The 19,151-nt window shown below is 43.5% G+C and overlaps 1 protein-coding gene across 1 annotated transcript in view; it reads right to left on the reverse strand.

Moving 5' to 3' along the window:
- The window catches only part of CDC42BPG (CDC42 binding protein kinase gamma), a 205,206-nt gene that overhangs the window by 185,263 nt on the left and 792 nt on the right, over positions 1–19,151 (reverse strand). The gene's annotated exons all lie outside the window — the stretch shown is intronic.

Genomic DNA, 19,151 nt, shown 5'->3' on the forward strand with positions numbered 1-19,151 from the left:
ACCTAAGCAGTATATTAAGCCTTAAAATAAATATAAACCGTGTGTTAAGAGGATATCCTCAGTTTAGAGTATGCTGGGGGTGCATAGGATAAAGCCAGATCCATTGTGGTCTGACATTGCCTCAAGAATGAAACTGGCCTTATGTTCTTTTTATGGCTGATGGTTAATGCATGTACACCCTGCTCTCCTGTCAAAGCTATTGTTAGCACTTTTGAGGGTGTGAGGGAGGGCTGAACTGTTAAACCCTTGTCCCAGCTGCTACTGTTTAATAATTGGATGAGGCTGGAAGAGCTTTCACTTCAGCCCCAGGGCCAGGGAGCGTGGCAGATGTTTTCACAATGAAGCTGCTTTTGGTGTAGCACCAGGCAGGGGCTTGAAGAGAGTCACTCATAGATAGCTCCTCGTTCATACTGGTGCATGAGATGTAAAAGGCGGACCAGCTTTTGCAAGTTTTCTTCATATTTATTGTTCAAAATTTATATTCTGATCGCTGTCATTCTAGGTGGAAAGCAATTTAACACAAACAATATAAAAATTAAATATTCTTATCACAGAATTCTCATGTTAAGAAGTTCTTCACAACCAGCCCATCCTTGTATTTCTCTTTCCAAAAGCAGCCATGCTGTGGAAGGCATTGCAAATGATGTCGAACATATACATTGATGAGAGGAAGTGACGACATAAGACTGGATGGCCACTTGAGCCCTAGGCTCAGAACCGCTCAAACACTAGCAGCCAGTAATCCCCTCCATCAGTGAGCAAAGATCAATAAAAGCCTGAAAGACGATGGCAGTCTGCTTACGGACCTGAACAGTATGGACATCTCAACTCGGCATTACATAAGTACATAAGTACATAAGTAGTGCCATACTGGGAAAGACCAAAGGTCCATCTAGCCCAGCATCCTGTCACCGACAGTGGCCAATCCAGGTCAAGGGCACCTGGCACGCTCCCCAAACGTAAAAACATTCCAGACAAGTTGTACCTAAAAATGAGGAATTTTTCCAGTCCATTTAATAGCGGTCTATGGACTTGTCCTTTAGGAATCTATCTAACCCCTTTTTAAACTCCGTCAAGCTAACCGCCCGTACCACGTTCTCCGGCAATGAATTCCAGAGTCTAATTACACGTTGGGTGAAGAAAAATTTTCTCCGATTCGTTTTAAATTTACCACACTGTAGCTTCAACTCATGCCCTCTAGTCCTAGTATTTTTGGATAGCGTGAACAGTCGCTTCACCTCCACCCGATCCATTCCACTCATTATTTTATACACTTCTATCATATCTCCCCTCAGCCGTCTCTTCTCCAAGCTGAAAAGCCCTAGCCTTCTCAGCCTCTCTTCATAGGAAAGTCGTCCCATCCCCACTATCATTTTCGTCGCCCTTCGCTGTACCTTTTCCAATTCTACTATATCTTTTTTGAGATACGGAGACCAGTACTGAACACAATACTCCAGGTGCGGTCGCACCATGGAGCGATACAACGGCATTATAACATCCGCACACCTGGACTCCATACCCTTCTTAATAACACCCAACATTCTATTCGCTTTCCTAGCCGCAGCAGCACACTGAGCAGAAGGTTTCAGCGTATCATCGACGACGACACCCAGATCCCTTTCTTGATCCGTAACTCCTAACGCGGAACCTTGCAAGACGTAGCTATAATTCGGGTTCCTCTTACCCACATGCATCACTTTGCACTTGTCAACATTGAACTTCATCTGCCACTTGCACGCCCATTCTCCCAGTCTCGCAAGGTCCTCCTGTAATCGTTCACATTCCTCCTGCGACTTGACGACCCTGAATAATTTTGTGTCATCGGCGAATTTAATTACCTCACTAGTTATTCCCATCTCTAGGTCATTTATAAATACATTAAAAAGCAACGGACCCAGCACAGACCCCTGCGGGACCCCACTAACTACCCTCCTCCACTGAGAATACTGGCCACGCAATCCTACTCTCTGCTTCCTATCTTTCAACCAGTTCTTAATCCATAATAATACCCTACCTCCGATTCCATGACTCTGCAATTTCTTCAGGAGTCTTTCGTGCGGCACTTTGTCAAACGCCTTCTGAAAATCCAGATATACAATATCAACCGGCTCCCCATTGTCCACATGTTTGCTTACCCCCTCAAAAAAATGCATTAGATTGGTGAGGCAAGACTTCCCTTCACTAAATCCGTGCTGACTTTGTCTCATCAGTCCATGTTTTTGTATATGCTCTGCAATTTTATTCTTAATAATAGCCTCCACCATCTTGCCCGGCACCGACGTCAGACTCACCGGTCTATAATTTCCCGGATCTCCTCTGGAACCCTTCTTAAAAATCGGAGTAACATTGGCTACCCTCCAGTCTTCCGGTATTACACTCGATTTTAGGGACAGATTGCATATTTCTAACAGTAGCTCCGCAAGTTCATTTTTTAGTTCTATTAATACTCTGGGATGAATACCATCAGGTCCCGGTGATTTACTACTCTTCAGCTTGCTGAACTGACCCATTACATCCTCCAAGGTTACAGAGAATTTGTTTAGTTTCTCCGATTCCCCCGCTTCAAATATTCTTTCCGGCACCGGTGTCCCCCCCAAATCCTCCTCGGTGAAGACCGAAGCAAAGAATTCGTTTAATTTCTCCGCTACGGCTTTGTCCTCCTTGATCGCCCCTTTAACACCATTTTCGTCCAGCGGCCCAACCGACTCTTTGGCCGGTTTCCTGCTTTTAATGTATCTAAAAAAGTTTTTACTATGTATTTTTGCTTCCAACGCTAATTTCTTCTCAAAGTCCTTTTTTGCCCTCCTTATCTCCGCTTTGCATTTGGCTTGGCATTCCTTATGATCTATCCTGTTACTTTCAGTTGGTTCTCTTCTCCACTTTCTGAAGGATTGTGTAGATATAAAGAATTTTTGCCAACCAACCAGTGGTCCTCCTCCAGAGCATGGACAAGATGGTGGCTGCGGCAATCATCTTAGAACAAGTAGTGTGCCAACAATCCACTGTACCACTGTACATGCAGGGGCAGCAGAGAAACATGACTATTGAACCACTTGGTGAATTTTTTCGGCACTGCTACAAGAAATTAAAAACTGACATATCCGTTCTGGACTGAACTGACTGCCGACTTTAAAGGAAAAATAAAAAACGGTACAGAGTGGAGGAGATGGAGGCCTGGACAGACGAGCACTCTGAGGTTCTTGCGACCTTGAGCTGCAGTTGTAGGATAACAAATGGGCAGAATCTTATATAATAGAAAATCACAATTGGCAATGCAGTCTAAGAATAAGTGGCATTACAGAAGGGGTGGACTGTTTGAATTGTGAAGAGATGGTCTGAAAAAAATAGCTAGCATGTTGCTATCAGATGGACTGAATCAGATAGAACTGGCCAGTATAAAGATTGAACAGCCAACCAACCAAAGGATATCATTGCCTGTCTGCTTTCTTTATTTCAAAGTCAACAAGTCTTCACAAAGGTATGTACCACGGAACACCTCGGCAGGGACTCCTATGAGTTTGATCTGTCAAAATCTTGCAGCAGTTACTTTGAAGCGTTGAGGGGAAATTTGCCCCGACTCGGCACTTAAGAGAGAGGCATCCACTATAAACTGCGGCATCCCTTTGCCTTGGCATTCTACCAACATGGCAAATTGCACCGTTAAAACGTTAACAGTGATGCTCAAGGCTGCCTCGCTATATTGAATTTGCTTAATGCCAACTATTCAATAGTAATTCTGAGTTATGACAGCAGCAGTTTGTTTGCATTTCAGTGTGTACTGTTAAAGGTTTTTATCACATTCAGAGACCTTATGTTGATAAGAAAGAAGGATGATATTTGGTATTGATATGTGATAAGGGCATTAGGTACAGGACCTACTTCCTCTTCTTGATGTGGCAATATTTTGCCATGCCAAATTATGCATCCGGTGGGATGGGATGGAGGGAGGGGAGGATAGGGGACGATAGAGAGGGAAAGGAATTAGATTGGATCTACTCTGAGAAGGGGTCTGTGCTAGGACCGCTGCTTTTTAATATATTTATAAATGATTTAGAGATGGGAGTAACTAGCGAGGTAATTAAATTTGCTGATGACACAAAGTTATTCAAAGTCGTTAACTCACGAAAGGATTGTGAAAAATTACAGAAGGACCTTACGAGACTGGGAGACTGGGCGGCTAAATGGCAGCTGACATTTAATGTGAGCAAGTGCAAGGTGATGCATGTAGGAAAAAAGAACCCGAATTATAGCTACGTCATGCAAGGTTCCATGTTAGGAGTTACGGACCAAGAAAGGGATCTGGGTGTTGTCGTCGATAATACACTGAAACCTTCTGCTCAGTGTGCTGCTGCGGTTAGGAAAGCGAATAGAATGTTAGGTATTATTAGGAAAGGTATGGAAAACAGGTGTGAGGATGTTATAATGCCGTTGTATCGCTCCATGGTGAGACCACACCTTGAGAATTGTGTTCAATTCTGGTCGCCGCATCTCAAGAAAGATATAGTGGAATTGGAAAAGGTGCAGCGTAGTGCGACTAAAATGATAGCGGGGATGGGACAACTTCCCTATGAAGAAAGACTAAGGAGGCTAGGGCTATTCAGCTTGGAGAAGAGACGGCTGAGGGGAAACATGAAAGAGGTATATAAAATAATGAGTGGAGTGGAACAGGTGGATATGAAGCGTCTGTTCACGCTTTCCAAAAATACTAGGACTAGGGGGCATGCGATGAAACTACAGTGTAGTAAATTTAAAACAAAATCGGAGAAAATGTTTCTTTATCCAACGCATAATTAAACTCTGGAATTCGTTGCTGGAGAACATGGTGAAGGCGGTTAGCTTAGCAGAGTTTAAAAAGGGTTAGACGGTTTCCTAAAGGACAAGTCCATAAACCACTACTAAATGGACTTGGGAAAGATCCACAATTCCAGGAATAACATGTATAGAATGTTTGTATGTTTGGGAAGCTTGCCAGGTGCCCTTGGCCTGGATTGGCCGCTGTCATGGACAGGATGATGGGCTCGATGGACCCTTGGTCTTTTCCCAGTGTGGCATTACTTATGTACCTAAAAGAAACACTGGAATATGGATGTTATAGGTGATACAAACTGTAATGATGTAACCCACATTTAATATAAGGGAGGTTCTAGTCGTGCCCTTAAAACGTGAAGGAGTTAAATTCACCAGCTAAGCGCCGTCTCCTTTTCAAGGAGGCGAACAGGTTAAAAATGTAGGGTTCATTCAGGAAACCCATCTCTTACCTAGACATGAGTGCCTATTGTATCATAATTCCTACAGGAATATTTATTTGGCCTTTAACAAGATACAAAATAAAACTAAAGGGGTGGAAATCCTACTGACACAGCATAAACCTTTGCAAGTCCGTAAGAATGTAGCTGATAAAGAAAAAAAATGTACACCTTCTTCTTGAATATATATGCTGTGTATAGTGATCAGTGTGTTTTGTTTGAGGCACTCAGCATGTGGAGGGTGACCTCTTGTTGGAGTGATTTCAATTTAACTTTAAATCTGGCGCTGGATAACACAGTGGCAGGTGTTGGCTATGTGCAGCAAGATAGGGCTAAATCAGACTGATTTTTACATCACTGGGGTCTTAGACTTATGGAGACATTTGCACGAGTCAGAATGCGACTATACAATTTAATCAAGAACAGCCTATGGCTAGGAGGACCACGTCTTTGATGCGAGATGTTATGATAAATTCATGTATGTGGACCGACCATGCTCCGTTGACTAACGGTGGACACGATGGGCGATGGGACTGGAACTTGGCACTTTAATGATGTTATTCTGTTAGACCCTGTCAATGTAGAAATACTAGAAAAAGGCTTTTTGAAAGATTCCCTGCACATGGTACCTCTGGTGTTATGGGAGAGCTTGAAAGTGGTAATGAGGAGAAATATATCCCTGCAAGCATATATTTGAAAAACTGAATTAGCTCAGGAATGCAATTTGCACATAGTCATTGCTGACTTAGAGGGGTACTGGAGATCAGTCTCAATATACTGTTCTGCATATGAGAAGACTGAAATTGAAAGATCTAGAATTAGCTGACATATGTATTAAGCTGTAACAGGCTAATCAACAATATTTTGAATTTTTGGCAATACAGCCGGTCGCCTTTTAGCCTGGAAACTTAAAAAAACAGGGGCTTAGGAATTAAATTACTACTATAGAGGACCAGGCAGGGAATATTCTCCTTGATGGAAAAAGGATATACAACGAGAATTATACTGCCCTAAATCATTACAGCTTAAGGAGCAGATAACTCAAGTTTCTTGGGTAGGTATAGATGCTGCAGTTATCCCAAGCAGATGCCAGTCAGCTTTCTAAATCCATTACGGCAGAGGAAATGCTTTTGGGCCATACAAGATCCACTACATGCTTAATCACCTGGTATGGACAAGCATACCAATAAGTTTTTATAAATGTTTTAGAAAATATGTGGCCCCACTCTTAACTAAAGCAGAAAAAAAGCACAAAGGGCCTTTAAAAACACAGGGAACACAATTCTTTCATATAAAAAATCCTTTAATAATGGAATTTGATTGGAGAAAGACCCGACACGGGCCGTGTTTTGGTGCTACCGCACCTGCGTCAGGGGTCACACCAATGACAAAAAACCTTCAATAGACTAGTTTCAACTGTCTGATCTTTTCCAGAGTTTTCCCTCCAAACATGCAGTGAAAGACTCACGCACACCATTAGTGTGAGTCGCAATGAGATAAGGCGTCAGAAACAGCTGATCACAGCAGGAACTTCCTTGAACAAAGGCGCTACTCCGGCGCTGAACTAAAGAAGACTCTTCGGCTGCAGCAAATGGAGGTATCTGATGCGGGGCGGGCGGGGGAAGGTTCGTGGCGGGGGGGGGGGGGTTCAAGGGGATTGTCACCAGAGGAGCCAGGGCCAAATCTACGGGGGCACAGGCCCCCTCAGGCCCCACATAGCTATGCCACTGGTCTGTGGGAGCAGCAAAGAACACTCTTTCCTGCCCGTTGCCACTATTCTGCCCGGTGTCATGCTGTTTTAAAAATGAGCCAAGACTATGGTGGGAAGTCTTGGCACCCATTTTGAAAACACTGCGGCGCTGGGCAGAATACTGGTAGTGGGCAGGAAAGAGTGTTGGAGCTTTTTTGGGAGCAGGAAAGAACTAGACCACCAGGGCCCTTCAAGGTAGAACCGGGGAGGGCCCACTGAGGCTTGGGAGACTGTAGTGTGCAGGAGAGGGGCGGCAGCTGCAGCGGTAGTAGAGGGGCTGTTGTGTGTGAGAGGGGGGTGGTGGCAGTGGGGGGGGGGGGAGGGGGGGAGGGCGATGCCCAGGGGGGCCAAATCACTCAGTCTGCCCCTGGTCAAAACACTTTTCCAGCTTATAGAAAAAATAAAGGCCCAATTTAGAGATCTTGTCAAAGACAGCCAGCTACATATTGTAACATAGTAACACAGTAGATGATGGCAGAAAAAGACCTGCACGGTCCATCCAGTCTGCCCAACAAGATAAACTCATATGTGCTACTTTTTGTATATACCTTACCTTGATTTTTATCTGCCATTTTCAGGGCAAAGACCGTAGAAGTCTGCCCAGCACTAGCCCTGCCTCCCAACCACCAGCCCCGCCCCCCACCACTGGCTCTGCCACCCAATCTTGGCTAAGCTTCTGAGGATCCATTCCTTCTGAACAGGATTCCTTTATGTTTATCCCACACATGTTTGAATTCTGCTACCGTTTCACCTCCACCACCTCCCGCGGGAGGGCATTCCAAGCATCCACCACTCTCTCCGTGAAAAAATACTTCCTGACATTTTTCTTGAGTCTGCCCCCCTTCAATCTCATTTCATATCCTCTCGTTCTACCGCCTTCCAATCTACGGAAAAGGTTCGTTTGCGGATTAATACCTTTCAAATATTTAAACGTCTATCATATCACCCCTGTTTCTCCTTTCCTCCAGGGTATACATGCTCAGATCAGCAAGTCTCTCCTCATACGTCTTGTAACGCAAATCCCATACCATTCTTGTAGCTTTTCTTTGCACCGCTTCAATTCTTTTTACATCCTTAGCAAGATACAGCTTCCAAAACTGAACACAATACTCCAGGTGGGGCCTCACCAATGACTTATACAGGGGCATTAAAATCTCTTTTCTTCTGCTGGTCACACCTGTGACACCTCCCTATTAACAACCTTGAAAATACTCTGTAACGCCCCCCCTCCCTCCCCTCTGTTTCCAGACAAAACTAGAAACAGGAGCTGGAGCATCCCTGGGCTAGGAGGGTATGAAACATCAGTTGCTGTGCGATAGACCCTGATTCAAAGCTACGCTCCCCCCCCCCCCCCCCAGCTCCCCTGCTCTTTAACTTATCACTGAAACCAGACCCAATACTGATCTCTCCAGATAAAAGGCTAGCTAAACTTACAAGATTAGACCACCAGATTCCATACCAAGAATAAAGTCCTATCACGCATCCAATCATTAGAACACAGTCTTAGTAGTAGCCACAGGGAATAGAAACCAAAATGAATACCCCCAAGTTATTCCTAATAATCTACTCCTAAACACTGATCCACCTAGCACTGACCACCCCACTTGCAGAAAGTAATATCATACCTATACTACACAATCATCAAAGATCAATCAGACACACCACACCTCATCAAACCGGTAACAACTTGAACAAAAGAAGAACACTAACATTCGGACAATCACAACAGAAGGGAAAGAAGGGTCCAAACAAACCCACTGTAACAAAATAAAAATGCCATTAAAAGTCTACACATCACCAAACACACAAAAGAACCATTCCAAACAATCCAAGTGGGCTACATCAATGCCAGATCCACTGTAAATAAAACAGCAATACTAATAGACTGGATCATGTCAGAAAACCTTGACCTACTCTTCATCAACGAAACCTGGATCCATGACCAAAAGGACCCTATAATCCTAGACCTTTGCCCCCCAGGATACAAAATCACACACTGGACCAGGAAAGAAAAAAAGAGGTGGAGGCACAGCACTAACCTATCAATCCTATTTCACCACCAAAACCACTACAGAGTCCACAACACCTCAACTAGAAATTGCCTCAATTAGAATCCACAACAAAACCCTACACGATCACCTGAACTGTGTCCTGTTTTACAGACCGACCTCCAGGTAACTGGAACAAAGGCCAGACTAACTTCATGGACTTCATCTCAAGCACATGTGCAACCAACTTCAATATACTAGTATTAGGAGACATCAACCTTCACTTGGAAGACCCAGGCTCAGTCAGCGCACGAGAATGTAAGGAATTCCTCTGCTTATGGGATCTCAAATGGCCACAAATGCAAGCAACCCACGAAAAAGGGCACACACTCGATCTCATCTCACACAAACTTTCAACAGACCAAAACTTAATAACTGATATCAAATGGACAGAAACACCATGGACCGACCATTACAAACTAAACCTGTCCCTACACTGGCGGAAGAAGGGTTCACAACAAACAAAACACACAACCTACAGCACAAGAGGTCAAGTAGACACGAAAACATTCTGACAACTGATATACAATAACGAATGGTCAACAAAGACTCCATTAACTACTTCACAGAATGGGATGAAAGATGCAAAAGCATACTAGACGAAATAGCACCCTTACGAACTAGAACCTCAAGCAAACATAAATCGATACCATGGTTAAACGAATAACTGAAAAAACTAAAAACACACACCAGGAAACTCGAACGAGCATGGAGGAAAACAAAAGATGAGCATACACTTAACACATGGAAACATATACAAAGAAAATACAAATATGCAATAAGACAGACCAAAAGATCATTCTATAAAACTAAAATAGGGACAGATTACAGACACAAAGAAACTATACCAACTGGTGAACAAGCTCCTAGACACCAACCAAGTCATTACAACGCAGACATCCCATCTGCAGATGAACTTGCAAAGTATTTCAACGAAAAAATCGTGAACCTGCGCAACACGCTACCTCAGAATACCACTGACATCGAAGACTTCCTTGATGTGCTGGACCCAACCACTGGAGAATACCCGGCTGATCGGACTTGGTTAAACTTCACTCCCCTCACCGTCGAAACAGTCACCCAGGCGATCAGCAGGTTCTCCAACACACACTGTAAACTAGATACCTGTCCCAGCTACCTAATGAAATCCGCCCCTAACCGCTTCATAGGAGACCTCACATCCCACCTAAATTACATGCTCCAGCAAGGTCTCTTCCCTAAGGAAAATGGCAATATTCTACTCACGCTGATACCAAAAGATACCAAGAAAAAAACAAATGAAATCACTAACTACCGTCCAGTAGCATCGACCCCGCTGGCAGTCAAACTGATGGAAAGCATGGTAACCAAACAACTTACAAATTACATAAACAAATACTCAATACTACACGAATCACAGTCAGGGTTTCACCCCCTCCACAGTACTGAAACAGTTCTAATCACTCTCCTAGCCAAATTCAAACAGGAAATAGCAACAGGCAAAAACATCCTTCTCTTCCAATTCGATAGGTCCAGTGCATTCGACATGGTAAACCACAACATATTAATAAGATTACTAGATAAATTTGGGATTGGTGGAAACATACTCAACTGGATCAAGGGCTTCCTAACCACAAGAACATACCTAGTAAAATCAAACTCAAGCATATCACCACCGTGGAAAGCAGGCTGTGGAGTACCGCAAGGATCACCGCTATCACCAATACTTTTCAACCTAATGATGACCCCACTAGCCAAGTCCTTATCCAACCAAGGCCTTAACCCTTCCATATATGCAGACAATGTCATAATACACATTCCTTACAATACAATCTGACAGAAATCACCAACAAAATCAAGCTCAGCTTGAACATCATGGGCAAATGCATTTCAACTAAAACTCAATAAAGAAAAAAACTCACCGTCTCATCCTCTCATCCCAACACAACGCAGACAACCCGGCAAACATCAACACCCCAGACTATACCCTTCCTATATCAGACAGCCTGAAAATCCTCGGAGTTACAATAGACTGCAACTTAACATTAGAGAGCCAAGTGGCATCCACAACAAAGAAAATGTTCCACTTAATGTGGAAACTCAAACGCCTAAAACAATTCTTCCTGAGGGATACATTCTGCAACCTGATACAATCAATGGTGTTAAGCCACGTAGACTACTGTAATGGAATTTATGCAGGATGCAAAGAACAAACGTTAAAGAAACTCCAGACCACTCAAAACACGGCAGGTAGGCTTATATTTGGAAAAACACGATTTGAAAGCGCAAAACTCCTCTGCGAAAAACCACACTGGCTCCCAAAGAACGCATTGCCTTCAAAATGTGCACCCTGGTCCACAAAATTATCTATGGTGAAGCACCGGGATACATGACAGACTTGATCGACTTACCAACTAGAAACACATCAGAATCAACACGATCATATCTAAATCTGCACTACCCAAGCTGCAAGGACTTAAATACAAATCAACTTACACACCCAGCTTTTCCTACATAAGCACACAATTGAGGAGCGCACTACCAAAAGCCTTGAAAACGACATACAACCACCTAAACTTCCGGAAATCACTAAAAACTAGCCTGTTCAAAAAGGCATACCCCACCAATCCAACGTAAATGCCTGATCCCTGCAACACAACAAAACTAAAGTACGTAATGGACAAAACTCAACTCTTCCGATGTACGTTTCCCCAATGTGGCCATGCCACATGAACTTTATCTTACCATAACATCACTTTGTATTTGTTCTCACCGGGGTCTGCAAACGACTCCCCGGTACTACGTAAGCCACACTGAGCCTACAAATAGGTGGGTCAATGTGGGATACAAATGTAACAAATAAATAAATACCAAGTCAGTGACAGAGCTGGATCCATACGATGTGTCTTGAACTCACACACAAAGTCAGTAGCATAGAAATGAAATTAAAAAATGAAAATAAATAAAAATGGAAAACAAAATATGGGAGTATATCGCTTTTTTCTGGATATTTCAATAATTGATAATTCAGCTTTGAAAGCAGCACTCCTGTAGGACAGCTCAGTAGACTGCACGCGCCCTTCTTCTGGCAAAATGCCCTTGGGAGTGTGCGACGCCAGTAAGAGGCAGTGTCAGCCTAGAGTCATGGGGCTGAACCCTGTTGCCTTAGCAAGTTCAGGCAAACCATGCCACTGACTCAGGTGCACAGCAGGCCCACAGCAGAAAAAGAATCAGGTTGCAGCCCAACCTACAGCAAAGTTTTGCTACGGAATGGCAAAGGTGGGCTGAAGGAAGCTCCTCGGACTCCCACCAAGTGGCTTACACCTCAGTCACAACTCGTACTCTCCCAGACAGTGCATTAAGCATCAAGTTACGCAAAACAGATTATTTTCTGTACAATTTGAGGGAGTGGGCATTCCCTTCCTTGCCTAAAGTATGCTGGAGATCAATGGAAAGGGATATGACTGTGGTAACACCACCCATGTAGGTATTTATATGTGGCAAAAGGTGACTCAAGGTCATCAGGAACAAGGTGAGTCACTACTTACTCCCCTCATCCCACAGTCCAACTTGTATTTCCTGATTTTCTTGGTAGCACTGGAACTAAATGTCCAATCCGAATGAGAAGGGGACTGGAAGGAGAAACTGGGACTTGCTTAATCTGGTCAGCGACTGCCATGGGTCAGGCAGGAAATGTTCATGTAACAGAACATGACAGCAAATAGAGAACACAAGCTCATTCCTTCTATGCTGTCCTCATCCTTCCTACAGAACATGATCAACCTGCAGCACTACTTTTTACTCCCCACTACTGAGCTTATTCCAGGCTTTACCCCTCACTCTGCCATCACCGAGGATCCTCTGTACTTATCCCAATCCTACTATGAAGAAATATTTCGTGATGACATTATTCCTGATTTTGAACCCCCCTCCCCACAATTGATAAACATGTTTTACACATTGTTTATATCTTTGAGGTATTTGAAGGTTGGTATTGTGTAGTGCACGCCCCATTGGGACAGACCAAAGGTCCACCAAGCCCAGAATCCTGTTTCCAAGAGTGGCCAATCCAGGTCACAAAAACCTAGCAAGATCCTGAAAAAGTTCAATACATTAAATGCTGTTATCCCAGAAATAACAGTGGATTTTCCCCATGTCCATTTAATAATGGTCTATGGACTTTTCCTTTAGGAAGCCGTCCAGACCTTTTTTAAACCCCACTAAGCTAACCGCCTTTACCACATTCTCTGGCAACGAATTCCAGAGTCTAATTACACTCTGAGTGAAGAAATATTTTCTCCAATTCGTTACATTTACTATTTTGTAGCTTCATCGCATGCCCTCTAGTCCTAGTATTTTTGGAAAGAGTAAACAAATGATTCACGTCTACCTGTTCCACTTCACTCATTATTTTATAGACCGCTATCATATCTCCCCTCAGCCATCTTTTCTCCAAGCTGAAAAGCCCTAGACGCTTCGGCCTTTCCTCATAGGGAAGCTGTCCCATCCCCTTTCCCATTTTCGTCGCCCTTCTCTGTACCTTTACTAAATTCCACTATATCTTTTTTGAGATGCGGCGAACAAGTATACCAATCGAGGGTCCCTAAACCTCTCCTCTGTACCAATTTGATGATTGTTTTCTGGGCTGCCTCTATCCTTCTGGTGATGTATCCTGTAGAATCAGGCAATAGAGACGTACAGAGAAACTGTCAACCTTTTTTCTGCTAGAAACAAGCATAGGACTACCCAGTAACCGCAGGAAAGAAATGTATAAAGGGGGGGGGGGGGGGGTAACAGAAAAAAAAAGCTCTTTGCTTATTTCCTAGCAGTATACTGGTAAATATCTCATAAGCAGACCCAGATACTGAAGCTGATTCACCACTGACCCTCAGGCCACTGACCCTCAGGAGTGGCAAGCTGGATTAAAAGCAGGATAATGCCACTTTTCTATCAAATTCTTTACTCAATATGTTTGTGGCAGACATTGCTAAAGGATGCAGGGAGATCATAATGAGCAATGCCCGGTGCAGCCAGGATAGATGCCCTGCTTGGATGGACCAGGACATGACAGGAAGACCTGCATTAACTCAAGGTTCTAATTCAGTGGAAACACCCAAGAAGGATTTCGATACCCCTTTAAGTATATCATGTGTTTTTGTCAGGGTGAGTTAGGATGGAGGGCACTCCATAACTGGGGATTTCTATATTATTAGTTTGCTTGGGTACAGTTAATTATTGACAATGAGTATACAACTGACCAGGGAACTGGCAAAAATCCACACAAGTTACACATTGATTCTGGAAATAAATGTTGGTGTTGAGAAGTCCCTAAACCACAGGCTTGGATTCATACAGCATCCTGATTAGCATCCACTCCAGATACAACAAAAGGCACAGTTCCTTTAATTTGTCAAAATCAGTATTCCAGTATAGACCCGACAGGCCGTGTTTCAGCGCACAGCACCTGCGTCAGGTGTCCTTATTTTCCAGCCTCCTAGTAGCTTCTGGATTCAAGTCTGAGAGCTCTTTGTCCTTCCTCCCAACTGGTCTCGCTGTGCTCCTGAGAAATGGCTAACTAGCATTTGAGCACTGAAGTGCACTGAGAGTGCTCAGATGCTAGTTAGCCATTTCTCAGGAGCGCAGCAAGACCAGTGGGGAGGAAGGACAAAGAGCTCTCATCTAGAAGCTACTAGGAGGCTGGAAAATAAGGACCCCTGAATATGCAGGTGCTGCACGCCGAAACATGGCCCATGTTGGGTCTACACTGGAATACTGATTTTGACAAATTAAAGGAACTGTGCCCAGTTTCTGAAGGCTCTTGGTGCTTTTTGTTGTATTTTGGACTCTGTTTTGTACTTTGAACCCTCTCTGTACTGTTTTATCAGCATCCACCCCAGACCACCAGTCCTTCCTGCTCCCCTTTCTGCATAACTCCATTCCAAACCCCATCTTGCACCTATCCTCAGATACTTTTTTCTCTCCCTGCCCCCACCCCAAACCTTTCCCCATACAACCACTATTCTAAGCTAAAGAAATACGGCCTTTTTTGAAAGCTCAAAGCATGACAACCAGGAGTATTGTCAAGTGAGTTCAGTAAAAAATAAAAAATAAATAAATAAAAAAGGTGCATGGGAGTAGTGGAGAAGGTTAGGCAATTGAGGGTGAGGGGGGGGGGGAGGGTTTTCATAAAATGTATAAAAATGATGAAGTATAAAATGTGTAAACAGTGGGACTGACGACTTTAAAAGGTAGTTTTTGTTTGATATTCAGTGTTATAGTTGGCTCACTTGGAGTATGATGTTAAGAGCTGTGTTGGGCATGTTATGTGTTATGTTAATTCTGACCAATAAAAAGACTTCTATAAATTAAAAAATAAAAAAAAAGGTGGGAGCTGCCAGCTGCTGGACCCACAGAGGTTTGAAATTTTTTCACAAAATGTCTAATGCAGCGGTGGTAGTGCTGGAAGAAGGTAAACACAGCACACATAGCACTTACCCCTAGCAGTGTTGATGTGCTACCTCCTGATTCTGGTCTTTAATTGTCCAGAAAACAGCTGGGAAGCAGGTGAAAAGCAGTTAAGTGCTTCAGCTTGCTGCTGGCCATGGAGTTAAAGTCTTAGATAAAAGCTGCGAGATTCTGAGGCTAGCAGCCCAAGCTGAAACACTTAAAATATTTTTACCTGCTTTCCAGTTGCTTTGGAGATGGTTAAAAATAGAGCTGTACCGAATAGTATATTTTACTATTCAGCCAAATATGAATAATGATAAATATTTGGCTGAATACAAATACGGATAATGGGAATTGAGCTTTAACATTACAAATAATAAAAGAAGCTATGTGAAATCAGAGATCAAGGGTTTATTTAAGTGGGATTTAGCACAGTACAGCTCGGATTATTCCTATTTAAATCACTATTCAGCCGAACCCACACACCCTCTCTGCACCTCACATACATTCCCCCTGCACCACCGCCTTAAAAGCCCTTCTCAGATCAGACCCACTCACATGCCCTCACTGTGCACCCAATACCCCTCTCCTCGAGCCCTTGCATCCATACATACACCCACTGCACCACGGCCCTAAACTGATATGCCTAACCTACCGACACTCTCACACATCATCGTGCCCCACAAACAGAAGCAACGAAAAAGAGAGTTCAAAAGTACATCAACAAAGACAGCCAAAGAAAAGCACAAAAGGGCCTCCAAGGTGGGAACAACAGTACAATCTGTAATGGAAGTGACCCGACACAGGCCGTGTTTCGGCGTCACATGCGCCTGCCTCAGGGGTCTGACAAAACATAATAAAACAGTCAACAAAATAACAAAATTAAAAATATCCATGCGTATAATAAATTAGGATCAGTTTAAAATCAAAAACAAACACATGTAAACATGTACCCATAATTCACTCATGTTAATATTAAATAGGCAAATGCATATCTACTATAATAAAACTCACCCTCAACGTTCTGAAGACAACGTTCTGAAGTCACTCAGTCACTCACTGAAGGGTTCATGGATTCATGGTGGTGAAGCCACAACACTGACCATGTCTCTCTGCCCCGCCCTCGCATGACTGACCAATCAGAAAAAACACCCTCAACATTCTGAAACACAAAGGACCATCACAACACCGTTCCCAGGCAACACTAGGCAACGTAAGACGGACCAATCAGAGGAAACTACGTGACAATAAGGGAGGAGCATTCCCCAGCAGAACGGCTCATTATCTGTGCAGCACAGAACTACCGCTGGAACGAGAGAAGAATATTCCTGCTGTGGGTATGTGCAAAAATAGACCGGGGGAGGGGGGGGGTTGAAATTTTTAAATGCCTAATGCAAGTACTGAAGAGTGCCAGAGGGCCTATAGCACAGACTATATTTGGGATCGCTTGACATGGAGTCACACAAAATAACTCTGTGACACATACACACACAAAAAAAACCACATGCTAGCGCCTGTTTCATTGGTTTCGGAAACGGGCCTTTTTTACTAGTATAGTATAAAATCACATAGATCTAAATAGAAATTTACAATTAAAACAGAAGCCCCTTTTCCCACACTACAGGCACTCTCCTTGCAACACACTGAATCCCTGGCCCTGCAAACACCCCAGATATCCCTTAGTCTCCACAGAAGTTCCACCCCATTCCCCAATTTCCTGACTGGAGCTCTGAAGGGGACCTGAACCTTATCCCTCTCCTGGAGAGATGGAAAAACTAAGATGGACCCCTTTACACCATCCGGGGCCCATTCCGTCTTAGCTAAACCACCAAGGATAACCAATACAATGAGTATTATTGCAACATTTTTATATATCTATATCTGTCTATATATTAATATCATTCAGATGCAGAGATCAAACTTTCCTCCTACGCTGTAGCAGCCCTACCATGGTTTAATGCAGCGCAGGTTGCTTTGAAGTAAGCAAGTTGACATAAAAGCAAAACAAAAAGGTAATCTCATATATGAATGATCTCCTAAAGCCATCGTGTAAAACACACCTGAGGAAATGTATCCTGATCTGAATTAAGGGGTACTGGAAGGAAAGGGGAGGTCAAACAGTTATTTAATGTGCCCTCGGAGCCTAACCTGGCTGCTATGGTGATGCTGGAAACAAACACCACACTGGCACCAACAGCCTTAATAACAACTGCTCTGAGGCTAGTGCGGTGGAGTAGCTCAGGGGGCCAAGGAATACAAATTCGTAAGCAAGAGGACTGCGAAAAGAAACATGGTGGGTGTTCACGCAAGGTGTATGCAACCAAAACAATTAAAAAAAAGAGATCTGAGATCATAACTGCCAGCTCTGTGGGTGTAGTAGATGCTAAGCACCCCTAATACAGCAACCTCTTCCATGTTGCACCAGGAAGGGTAATTTATGTTCCAATTAGCACCCCAAATCATTTTGAAAAGTTGGCACCTATGCCCATAGGAGCCAACTTTTCAAAATTATTGGGAGTGCTAAGCCCAGTGGAAATAACCCTTCCTTGGACACATACAAGGAATTTTCTCAATATTGGGGGTGCTCAAGCACCCACAGAGTCGGCTCCTATGCCTATGCCTATGCCTGCAATGAGGGGAGGGGGAGGAGGCAGCCATGAACTTCCAAACTCCTGATCTGTTCAATTTATTCTAGGCAAAGAACTGCTGAACGGAAGGGCTGGGAAAGAAAGAGGCAGACAGTCACTGGGTGGGGGGGGGGGGGGGGGGGGGGTAAAGAATGATGAACATCAGAATGTATTCCTTCCCAGAGATAGTTAGTACACAATAATATAAGCAGAGAACAAGAACACCTCCTGATCTTATAGTCCACTTTCACTCTGCAGTACTTTGTCTATAGAAAACCAATATACAAGCACTGGGAACAGATGCTTACCAACTTTAATCCGCTGCCTAGGAGACAAGACATAGGAAGCAGAATGGGGTGGGGCCATAAGGACCATAGCCCTACCAATTTTTTGCCCCATATAGCATCAACACCTCAGGGAGGGGAGGGGGACACAGGAACAAAGTTTGCTTTGTTTGGCCCTCCCAAGTAAAAAAAAAATGTTACCCTTCCCTGAGAGAAAAAGTATTTTTCTATTTAAAATAAATCCTACCTCAAAAGCATGTTAGAATTTGTAGTCTGGCTCTTCATGCTAAAAAATCTCCTATCAGGCGATGACATGAGACCACTTATGTGATGGTGCAATGCTGCCAAGTGACCCCAGTTATAAAAGGAAGGATTAAGACCTGTTTGTCAGGTCACATCTCAGTGTATTCCCCTGAGCAGTCAGAAATCATTGCACTAGCCTCCAGCAATATTACTATCACCAGATAGCAAATTCTCAAAGCTTTAGCAAAACAAGCAACACCTCTAAAAGTAAACATCCCCACACCTGCACAAGCTTCTTCTACTTAATAATGAATAGTTTCTAACTAAATTTTTACTAAAACGTCCGCCAACTACTTGTTCAACGCCTGGAACAGACATGTTTTTTTTTGTTGTTTTAACGCAGAGCCACAACTCAGGACATTTGTCTCAAATTCAACTTTAAAGCAGTCAATTCCCCCCAGAACTTGCATATTGCACATGCTCTCTCTCCCCCCCCCCCCCCCCAAAAAAAAATAAAAATAAAAGAG

The sequence above is a fragment of the Microcaecilia unicolor genome, chromosome 11, assembly GCF_901765095.1.
Source record: "Microcaecilia unicolor chromosome 11, aMicUni1.1, whole genome shotgun sequence".
In the NCBI taxonomy this organism is placed as follows: domain Eukaryota; kingdom Metazoa; phylum Chordata; class Amphibia; order Gymnophiona; family Siphonopidae; genus Microcaecilia; species Microcaecilia unicolor.